Here is a 12529-nt window from a genome sequence, read left to right as displayed (position 1 = left end):
AACACTGAAGAAATGACACTTTCCTACAATGTAAAGTAGTGAGTGTACAACTTGTGTAACAGTGTAAATTTGCTGTCCCCTCAAAATAACTCAACACACAGCCATTAATGTCTAAACTGCTGGCAAATAAAGTGAGTACACCCCTAAGTGAAAATGTCCAAATTGGGCCCAAAGTGTCAATATTTTGTGTGGCCACCATTATTTTCCAGTACTGCCTTAACCCTCTTGGGCATGGAGTTCACCAGAGCTTCACAGGTTGCCACTGGAGTCCTCTTCCACTCCTCCATGACGACATCACGGAGCTGGTGGATGTTAGAGACCTTGTGCTCCTCCACCTTCCGTTTGAGGATGCCCCACAGATGCTCAATAAGGTTTAGGTCTGGAGACATGCTTGGCCGGTCCATCACCTTCACCCTCAGCTTCTTTAGCAAGGCAGTGGTCGTCTTGGAGGTGTGTTTGGAGTCGTTATCATGCTGGAATACTGCAGACTGATCATGCTCTGCTTCAGTATGTCACAGTACATGTTGGCATTCATGGTTCCCTCAATGAACTGTAGCTCCCCAGTGACGGCAGTACTCATGCAGCTCCAGACCATGACACTCCCACCACTATGCTTGACTGTAGGCAAGACACACTTGTCTTTGTACTCCTCACCTGGTTGCCGCCACACACGCTTGACACCATCTGAACCAAGTAAGTTTATCTTGGTCTCATCAGACCACAGGACATGGTTCCAGTAATCCATGTCCTTAGTCTGCTTGTCTTAAGCAAACTGTTTGCGGGCTTTCTTGTGCAACATCTTTAGAAGAGGCTTCCTTCTGGGCCGACAGCCATGCAGACCAATTTGATGCAGTGTGCGGCGTGTGGTCTGAACACTGACAGGCTGAACCCCCACCCCTTCAACCTCTGCAGCAATGCTGGCAGCACTCATATGTCTATTCCCCAAAGACAACCTCTGGATATGACGCTGAGCACATGCACTCAACTTCTTTGGTGGACCATGGCGAGGCCTGTTCTGAGTGGAACCTGTCCTGTTAAACCGCTGTATGGTCTTGGCCACCGTGCTGCAGCTCAGTGTCAGGGTCTTGGCACTCTAGGCCATCTTTATGTACATCAACAATTCTTTTTTTTCAGATCCTCAGAGAGTTCTTTGCCATGAGGTGCCATGTTAAACTTCCAGTGACCAGTATGTGGGAGTGTGAGAGCGATGACACCAAATTTAACACACCTGCTCCCCATTCACACCTGAGACCTTGTAACACTAACAAGTCACATGACACCAGGGAGGGAAAATGGCTAATTGGGCCCAATTTGGACATTTTCACTTAGGGGTATACTCACTTTTGTTGCCAGTGGTTTAGACATTAATGGCTGTGTGTTGAGTTATTTTGAGGGGACAGCAAATTTACACTGTTACACAAGCTGTACACTCACTACTTTACATTGTAGCAAAGTGTCATTTCTTCAGTGTTGTCACATGAAAAGATATAATCAAATATTTACAAAAATGCGAGGGGTGTACTCACTTTTGTGAGATACTGTAGATATGGCTCAGTCCGAGGAACTTTAGGTTATTTTTATAAAACCCTGTTCTCTGAAGGAAAGAAACAACGCATCACGCAAATAATATGTGTTACCACACCTTCATGCACCTGGCTGAAGACACAGTCATGCCTGTAAGAAAAGTGGCACGTGGTAAAATGAAGGGTCATGTCAGCTGTAGAGAAGGGCCGATATATTGAAATAATTTTTCATAACTGACAATACTGATCATCAGCCTGGATTTTTTATATATGTTTATAAACATCAACACATTCACTTAACCAATAAGCAAAATCTAAGAGTGTATAGGGCTCTGTTTCTAGGTGCAATGTGACACCATAGTAAAGCATCTGAGAGCAGCAACAGGTAAGGCATGGAGATTGCCCAAACACTTTTCTGATAATGTGTGTTTTCTGGGGAAGTAAGTATTCTTGTATGAGGGAAAGTTAATGTCATCTTACTTAAGCCCTAGAACTTTGGCACCACTGCAACACCTAAGAAGTTCTAAATAATGCCAATGAAAGCTGGTAGGCCTTTAGACTTCATATTTGACCTTTCAACAGGTAAATATGCTAAATCTTGTGGGGACCAGAAGGAGGAAAAACCTTGCAGTGCTGCAGCAGGATATTCCATATCCAGCTTTTGAACTGCACCATCAAACATCAGAAGGTATTATCCATCTCATGCCACATGCATTCAACAAAAGGGACAGACTGGCTAGCCTGCCAGTAATAGCCTTCTATTATAATTATATAATAATAATAATAATAATAATAATAATAATAATAATAATAATACATTTTATTTATAGGCACCTTTAATTGCACTCAGGGACACCTTACAAGCAATAAAACACAAAATATAAAATGACAGGAGGCCATCAATTTGGCCTAAAAAAAAAAAAAAAACACAGAGGCCCTCACTGCAGGCTTAAAAACACCACAATAAAATAATAACAATAAAAAGATATATATACACAGTCACTGGAAAGCTTGTCAGAAAAGATGTGTTTTGAGGCAAGATTTAAAAACAGAAATAGTTTCAACATTTCAGAGATCCTGAGGAAGCAGGTTCCATAAATGAGGGGCTGCGTAGCTAAAAGTTGGAGACTCCATAGAGGACAAACACATGCAAGGGAGAACTAAGATAAGAGATAAGATGATCCAAGAGTCCGTACAGGATTGTATATGGAAAGAAGATCGGGCAAATAGGAAGGAGCCAGTTTGTGTAGTGCCTTATAGGTAAGAAGTAAAAACCTCAATGCATTTCACAGGAAGCCAGTGCAAACGTTGAAGGACAGGGGAAATGTGCTCATCCGAAGGAGCTCTAGAGGTGATTTGTGCAGCTGAGTTCTGAACTAACTGAAGTTTATAAGTTCTCTAAGTTCCCTCTCTAACTCTACAAGTTAGAGAGGGAGATCATAGAGAAGAGAATTACAATAAACGATGCATGATATGACTAGTGCATGGACCATCATGGCAGTGCTCTTTGGTGAGAGGGCTGGACAGAGATGGTTAATGTTACGTATATGGAAGCATGCTATCTGAGCAATATTATTAATGTGAGTATTATCGAAGATAACACCCAAGCTCTTAACCTGCGTAAAGAGGGAAAATGGAGAATTGTTAATAGACAATTTGACTTTGCAAGATAATTTTTTTGAACCAACAAGTAAAATTTCAGTTTTGCTGTTATTAATTTAAGGAAGTTGTTTGAAAACCAAGTTTTAAATTCAGACAGACAACAGAAACAAAGGTGAGAGGAAGAACACGAGTGGTCTTAGAAAATAGGTAGAGCTAGGTGTCGTCAGCATACCACTGGAAATGGATGCCAAATTTTCTGAAAATAGTACCAAGCGGAAGGAGATAAATAATAAATAGCAGGGGGCCCAAGAATGATCCTTGCGGGACACCAGTAGTGATTTGGGATGCTTTTGGAACCGCCTTAATTGTACAGAATGAGTGCAACCCGAGAAATAGGATGTGAACCAAGTCATGGCAGTACCAACAATTCCTATAGATGGTAATCTATCTAATAGGATATTGTGAGAAATGGTGTTGAATGTCACAGTTAAAACCAGAAAAATTCATGTAGATAGCCCTGAATCAGCCACTACCACCGAGTCATTAGAGATTTTAACAAGGGCAGTCTCAGTACTATGATATAAATGAAAGCCAGATTGAAATTGTCTGTATAAATTATCACAGAGCTGGTCATGAACCTGAACCACAACAACCATTTCCAGAGTTTTAGACAGAAACAAGTTTGAAATTGGGCAGAAATTATCAACATTATTTGCGTGAGCACCTGGCTTCTTGAGTACAGGAGCTGTTATAGCAGTTTTAAGTGTATGTGGAAAACACCATTGATTATTGAAGAATAAATAAGATCAATGATTAAAGACGAAAGAACTGGTAGACAGATTTTTACTAATTGGTTGGAAGAGGGTCTAATTGACAAGTAGTGGATTTAGATTTTCGAATAATTTTAGTTACCTCATCTATTGTAGGAAGTTTAAAAGTGGAGAGAGTAGAAGATAGAGGCAGAGGAGAACTGAGACAAGAATAACAGGCTTGGTTTGAAGCAATTCAATTCAATTCAATTTTATTTGTATAGCGCTTTTTACAATAGACATTGTCTCAAAGCAGCTTTACAGAAATATCAACATGGTATACAGATATTAAAGGTGCAAATTTATCCCAACTGAGCAAGCCACTGAGTGGCGACGGTGGCAAGGAAAAACTCCCTAAGATGTTTTAAGAGGAAGAAACCTTGAGAGGAACCCGACTCAGAAGGGAACCCATCCTCATCTGGGTAACAACAGATAGTGTGAAAAAGTTCATTATGGATTTATATGAAGTCTTATATGAAGCAGACAGTGACTGGAAAATATTTTCTATTTTTGTGTAAAAGAAGGTCAAAAAAAAGCATCACATAGGGCAGTTGAATGCAAGTGAGATGGGAGAGGATCAGGTGGCTTGACAATATTATTCATCACAGAGAAAAGAGTTTGGACATTCTGGTTTTGACATGCAGACATGCCAAACGATGACCTTGAGCTTTTAGCTGGTGCAGTTCTGGTGTGTACCACAGAGCTGAATTGACAAATGAAACAGTTCTGGATTTTAGAGGTGCTCAGACATCAAGAAGCGACTGAAGGCCATCATTGTAATGAAATACTAGATCATCAGGAGTGGATAGATTGCCCTTGCTAGGGAGGGTTGCAAGAGCCTTATCACTGTGGGCTCAAAATCCAGCAAAAACTCTTAAGCACTTAGGATAAAATGACTCACGGAAGTATGTTATTATTCTAAAAAAATAGAGCAAGTATAAAAATAGACAAATGGACTAGGTACAATACCCCAAACAGAAGTGTTCTCAAAGAGATGTAAAGTGTAAACACTGAAAGACAGTGGTGAAGACTGCTGTATAGCTGACATGACCCTCTATATCACCACACCTCACCTTCCTTACAAGCATGAAAACATGTCTTCTCTTCAGCAGGATGGTGAAAGCTTGGTATCCCATACTTCCTGTGTTAGACCAAGTGAACTGACTGAAAGGCAAGAATAAACTGCCAGCTGTCTGACTGCCTCACAGCTACCACTGTTGCTGAATATCATCTGGATGAGGAGCACACTTGATTTCACACATGATACAGGAGGGCTTTCCTGATTGGGAACTTGCATGACAAGAAGTGGTGATATTAATAAATTGTCTTCATCTTCAGACTCTTCCTCTTTTACATGCTTCCTTTTAAATCCTCCATTATTTTGGTCTACATCTTCTACAGAGTTTGATGTCCCACCATCTGAAATTCCAAGATTTACATTTAAATACTGTCAACTCAAATAAAACTATGAAGTACAAAAGGGAAACCAGTGCTGAAGGACTGGTCCAGTCACAAATAGTTAAGCCTAGTTAAAACTTAAAAAAGTTATTCATAGGAGTGTAACAATACACAATTCGATTCAATTCATGATACTGGGTTCACGTTCTGATGTTTTCCAAATATTTTAAACAAAATTTGAACGAAGAAATACTATGAGTGAAAAGAGTACTCTATTTTTAATAAATGATAACCAATGCAAAACAATGTGCATTTTTGTCTGTATAACAAAAATGTACTATAGATTCACTATACTTTAAAAATAAATACATCAATGTACAAATTCTCCCCAAAATCTGATTGCATAAACCACTCTCTGCAGCATTTCGTGATTTTGTGACCACAGAAATTAACACAAAATAATGCAAACTCCACAATAGTCGGAGGAGCTTGCAATTTTGAAAATTACAGCAGATTTAGGCCAAGATGCATCATGTGACCCCATCACAATGCACATTCAGTCAAAATCCTCTTTGATTCATGTGTGTCAAACCCGAGTACAGCTAAAAGGTCTTATTTACCAACGAACATCACTGTGAAAGACCATGCAAAACAATTTCATGCAATTGCAAGTTCACCAATTGAAGTAGTTTTCTGCAAAAATGTAGAAAAATCTCCGCAGGTTGCATTGCAAATCTTTTAAAAAGCCACAGTAAAATCAAGCAGTTTTGGGTACAACAATCACAAAAAAGTAAATCAGCAAAGTCCTGTACGGCCTGATAAAGTCTATAACCTGGGATACCATGAAAATGATCGACTAAAAAAATAATTAGCTCCACAGCATAGCTTGATGTGTCATTTTAGCTGGCAATAGCGCTCCAAAGTTGGCTGAAATTCCCAAAGTCTTTTTCAGGCACCACAGATCACAGAGGCATAAGGTTGGTGCCATTTCAAAGCTACTGAAGAGATCTTTTATGGTTATATGGTGGTATAACTGCATAACATTGTGGCAGCGGGGGAGTGGTCCAGTGTTGGCTGTGGACAGAGAGAAGGCAGGCTGAACCGGCAGGTAACGCATAATGATTCTCACCTGCATGTGAGAGAGAGAGAGAGAGAGAGAGAGAGAGAGTGAGAGAGAGAGACAGCCAGCAGAGAGCCATGTGTGCATGCTCTTATAAAATAAAACAGCTGAAAAGGGAAAGTAAAAGAAAGAATAAAGCTCCTTTTGAGTTGTTCCAAGCCTGCCTCCAGCTTCATTCCCTACCCAAACCTGGGAAGTGCACCAAACATACAACTTGCGTCAGTAATAGGTATATGGTCATATCAGTTCTACAGGTTATGAGGGACTATAACCAGGGCTCTACAGTGTGACCATTTCACCTGCATTTGCAACTGAAAAGTACTTTGTGTGACCGTGAAAAAATATATAGTCACACTGGTGCAAGTGAAAACTTTGTATTATACAAAGTTGTATAATACAATCGGAATAAAAATTACAACTCCAAAATGCATCTACACCACGCAACAGTTACTTTAACACTGCTTTTCATCACCTCAGTAAACCGAACAAGTGTGTAAATACTGGCAAGAATGCATTATGAGGACAAGAGCAGCACTGTACATCATCTGCTTCTCTCAACTTCCCGATCTCACAAACCACCATCTTTTATTGATCACGCAAAATGACCTGAACCTGCGACTGTGACCTGATCGTGTTGACACAGCGGCGGGCGGAGTAAATTAATAATAATGCTAACACTACAAGGTGGGTTTACTTCAAACTTCTTTATTAAATAATTCCTCACCAATCATAATCAAGAGTAGCAACTGTTCAGTCTGTAAACATACAGTACACTGCCTCTCTCCTTCACTCTCTTCACCAACTCTAATAGACAGCACATTCACTTCATTTAAACTCACATTTGCCAGATATCACTAGAAAAGTCAACTCCAGTATTCATGTTTTGATTTCATTTTTGGAAATTTATTATATTTGTTAACAAAGTGGAACCGGTCAACAGTGGTTTTTTGCATACAGCCTGTAAAATTAACTGAAGATATTAAATTTATTTCATCAGAAGGTAAATTAATTTGTCATGGCTCACGCTATGTTCCTAAATATAGAATAAAAATAAGTCCCCAGCGGGAATGGAGGGCTGGGCAGTGTCTCCAGTAGGACTGGATAGCGGGACGGCCTCCTCGGCTGGGCAGGGCAGCGGGACGGCCTCCTCGGGCGGGCTGGACAATAGGACAGCTTCCTCGGCTGTGCAGGGCAGCGGGACGGCCTCCTCGGCTGGGCTGGACAGCAGGACGGCTTCCTCGGCTGGGCAGGGCAGCGGGACGACCTCCTCGGCTGGGCTGGACAGCAGGACAGCTCCCCCGCAGAGACCTCGCCGTAGGCCTCAAGCTGCAGCCCTGAGGTCACCATGTTACCCTCAGGCAGGAGCTCCACAGCTGAGACCTCCCCGTAGGCCTCAAGCTGTAGCTCTGAGGTCACCCTGTTGACTGACCTCAGGCAGGAGCTCCACAGCTGAGGCCTCCCCATAGGCCTCAGGCTGGAACTCTGCTGTCTTCGTTGCCCCCCCCCAAAAAAAATTTCTGGGCCAGCCTTCACCTCTGGACTGCGCGGCATGGTGCAATTCCCCTGCAGTGGGAAGCCCCAGATGCTCAGGCCACTTTGCTGGCTGCGTGGCGCTGTACAGTTCCCCTGCAGTGGGAGGCCCCAGATGTTCCGGCCGCTTTGCTGGCTGCGTTGCACGGCGTGGTTCTCTGGTGGCAGGGACGGGGTAAAGGGCGCGGGGGGGTGGCATGGCGCGTAGCACAGCTTGCAGCTGTCTCTGTTCTGCCCTCATGCGCTTGAGCCGAGCAAGTTCCTCACTGAGCTGTTGGTGGCGTGGCGCATGGACCGGCTCGCTGCAGCAGTCTTTGTTGAGCGATCTGGTGAGTGAGCCGCGCCAGTGCTTCGTCCAGTGTCCTTTGCTTCTCCCAGAACACTCGGTCCAACTCCGCGCTCATCTTCTGCCTGATCTGCTGCTTCCGTGTTAGGCTCAGTATTCTGCAACGTATCGGGACTGGAGGCGGATGCAGGCGCAGATCAAAGTCTTTATTGAACTTCAAACACAAAACCAAAGTAAACGCGGTCTTCACCGGGAAACGAGAACATTCGAGGCATGGAAACAAACCGATCCGACTGATACAAAAACGACAACCAATATAACTATACAATCAATAATACTGAGCGCCGTGCTCAGTAACCAAGGCATTTAAATCCCAAACATAATCAAACTCAAAACATAGACACCTGTAGCAAATGAAAGTCACTTCAATAAGTGCTCAGCCGAAAGAGAGCGAACCAAAACAAAGTCGCATGACTCGTCCGGAGCTGAGCCGAGCCACTGTGCCCTCTGCTGGCCGTGGCGTAACAATCAAGGCATACTGCTTTGAGTTTTCTATCCTGACGCTTTGACGTTTTACTTGGTCGACCCGTATGTTTTCCTTTTATAACCTTCCTATTTTGTTTATACTTGCACCAAATTTTAGACACAGCTGACTGAGAAAAAACAACCATCTTTTGGCACACTCCGTGTTGGATTTTCTTCCTGAAGGAGTTTTATAATCCTTTCCATTGTTTCAATTGATACTCTCGTTGTTTCCTTTCAAAAAGTCCAAGGTTAAGGTCTGTCAGCACTCTTTTAAGGACTGTAAGCGCTCTTAACTACAGACTTATTTGCATTTTTAGGATTTGTGCTGATAATTGTTTTAGAAATGCAAATTACAAGGTGATTCCATATTTTTTCTCCTCAACATTGTGATTCAATCATTTCTTCCTCTACTTGCTCTGGGGAAAATATGGCATTAATTTAAATTATTTTATTTGCTTAAGGTATGTTTCTACAATGTTCCGCAAATAAACAAAAAAATTGTTTCATTTCTATGATTTGTTTATTTGCTACAAAGTTTAAAAAATAAAAAAATAAAATAATTCACTGGGTGAACATCCAAGTCTGGTAATTTCATCATTTCTGCCAGGGGTCGTATACCGGTATGATATTTTATACCAGTTTAAAAGGGGAAACATTACGAATAAAACTTAATAACATTTCCTACATTAATATCCTAATGCATAGAACAGCCTTAAATTATGTTTAGTCATCTAATGATAAATTAAATGAAAACTGAATGTTTTTTACAGACACATCAAAACTACACCAACAGCATAGCACGCTCATTGACAGAAGACATTACATTTAACTGACAGGAACAAATGCACGAGAACTCCCTGAAACAATCTAGCCGCATTTAGAAGACAAAACGGAGACCAGTATTGAAATGATCAAAGGAGTGACATCTCCTGTGTGGCAATATTCCGATTTTACACCCAACGAACATAGAGAACCTGAAAACACAGCTGAAGGCATATGTAGAAACTGCACGACAAACGTTTCAGTGAGAGGGAAAATGTCGAATTTATTTGCACACCTTCACACTCATCACCCTGCAAACACAGCTAAAATGAAAGAAGATGTTGTTTTTTAAAAAAAAAATAATAATAATAATAATAAAAAAAGATTAGGCATGCAACAACCCACATTTACCTGATAGCCCCATCTAGCATCCAAAAAGTGCTAATTACTGGTTTGAACTAGGGATACCGTATGAGCATGAAAATGATATCGTGGCAAGTCAAGTTAGTAATTGTGATCCATCAGTCACTTTTCAAGTGCACATGACTCCCGTCTAGGTAATGGTGCAGACTCTCAAAGAAACAACACGATGTGACCAGCATGCCCTCTATATACCTTAATGCAGTGGTTTTCAAAGTGGGGGCCGCCAGAGGGCCTCAACAATTTGGTCAGAGCCACCAAGCCCATCCCTCCCACTAGTATGTTTTCTCTTTCTCACTCTCAGACAACCACACACACACAATCAATTCCTAATGTAATGTAAAGATGTAATATGTAATTATTAATTTAAAAAAAAAAATGGGGGGGGGGGGGTATATTCAGAAGTCTGTATTTTTAATGTGATTTAAAGACATCTTGCAAAAGGGGGGCCTCAGTCAAATGTTAATGCCATCTGGGGGGCCTTGCCCTGGAAAAGTTTGGGAACCCCTGCCTTAATGTAACCCCATGGGACCTGCAGATTGGGACCTCTGGTGTTCAAACACTGCAATTGCATGAGTCATAATTAATAGTATGCTGAGATCACACATTTCCACAACACATATCAGATTTTTGCATCCTGATGCATCGTGTCACGTGTCATGTATTGTTACACCCCTAGTTATTGAGTTCCAGTATGGAACATAATACACCCTGTTGCCTTACAGAGATAGTCTTTATCTTCAGGTTCTTCCTTTTTCATATGATTCTGTAGGTCCACAGGTGTGATGTGTCCCACAGAGGCTGGTGTCGCTTCACCTGGAATCTCATTAACTGAACTGAAATGTTTTAATTTAACTTATAAAAAGTGAAGTACAAAATATAAATGGGGAAAAGACAGTGATGTGGTTCATTCACAAATTAGATTAGACTAAAAATTATTACTGAATATTAGACTGGATTGTAATGTGCCATGTTGACTTACAGAAGTATTCTTCATCTACAGTTACAGAAGTATTCTTCATCTACAGTTTTTTTTTTTTTTTTTTTTTTTTACATGTTTCTGAAGGTTCACACAGGTGATGTGTCCCTCCATCTGAAGATGTATATTTTCTGTCTGCACATCCCCACAAAGCTGATGAACAAAGAGTGATAATACTTATTTACAAAAGAAAGTCGATTAAGCGATATTGCATGAGCAAAAGTGCTGTTATACAGAATATCGGCACGGCTGTGATTCGGCCGTAGACACGAGGCTGCAGGTAATCACAGCAGTGTCGATATTCAGTACAGCAGTACAACTGCGAGTGTGATCTTGCTTTTATGTGACAGTTTTCTTAATAAGAAATTAATATCAAATAACTAACATTTCAGACACAATATGGCCAAATATTGGTTTATTTTTGCTGTCAATGGAAATAATTCCCAAAACAGCCACAGCTAGATAGAGCTTTCCATGTTGCCGTGTAACACACAGACTGACAGCCTGTAGTAAGTGTAGTAACAGTTTCAATGTAATGATCTACTGCTAGATTTGTAATTTATGCAGCAAACACAGATAAGTGGAGTGATACACACAGTGAAATGTCCCAGTGCCGTTATAATAAATATCAGCACTCTTGGAATGTCACTTGACCAATCAAATTAGTGGACTGAAACTAACTGTGGTATAACACAACATATAGTCCATGAGGATACTGAAGAGACGATAATAACATGGTTTACTTGATTAGTAGGAGAGCATGCAAGCTACCAAGGATGGCAGCTGATTAAGAGAAGAACATTCACACAGTCAGGTGAATCTCTTAGTTATTAAAAATGTTATGTTTAATTGCATACATATAGATAACTGTTACCTGTGAGTCAGTGGGACCAGGAGTGTGTGGAGGTTTTCTAGAAGAGCACGGTCGTATCCCTGCTGATTCCATTATAAGATATTTTTTTGTTGTTGTTTGGTCATTAACCACCACGGTGGTAAGAAGCTGCCACCGTCACTCGTGGGTGAAAAACCACATATGTTCTTCTTCTGTTGTGAGTTTATTGGTTTATTGGCGGTTGACAGCCAGGTTTTTGGTGCATTATTATAGACTATCCTCTCTGTATTAACTTGCTTTTGAATACTATATAATTGCCTTTCTTTTAGTTATCTGTCTCAATTCTATTGCCACTCCATTTTAATATTTGCTCTTATATTTGTTTTTACCTCATTTTTACTTAATGGGAACTGAATATCAATATTTGGGTATCTTAAAGCTTGTTTAGCCAACATATCAACAGTTTCATAGCCCTCCACTCCCACATGTGCCTGAACCCATAAAAATGACAGAATTTACGACATGTTGTGGATTCTGAATAAACTTGCAAGAATTTCATATATTATTTGCTGTCTTGATGTATATTGTGCACTTGAGAGGTACAGCGCCTCCTGCTGGAGCATTCTGTTCAATATCAATATAAGCATCGGGAACAAGAGCCGCTTCAGAAGCGTTCACTCATGCTGGATCTCTCTCTCCCTGTTTCCGTTGGAAATCGGCAGTTACTGGCAAAATTAGGCGCA

Source organism: Ictalurus furcatus, chromosome 25 (assembly GCF_023375685.1).
Source record: "Ictalurus furcatus strain D&B chromosome 25, Billie_1.0, whole genome shotgun sequence".
NCBI lineage: Eukaryota > Metazoa > Chordata > Actinopteri > Siluriformes > Ictaluridae > Ictalurus > Ictalurus furcatus.
Note: the sequence above shows the minus strand (reverse complement) of the source record.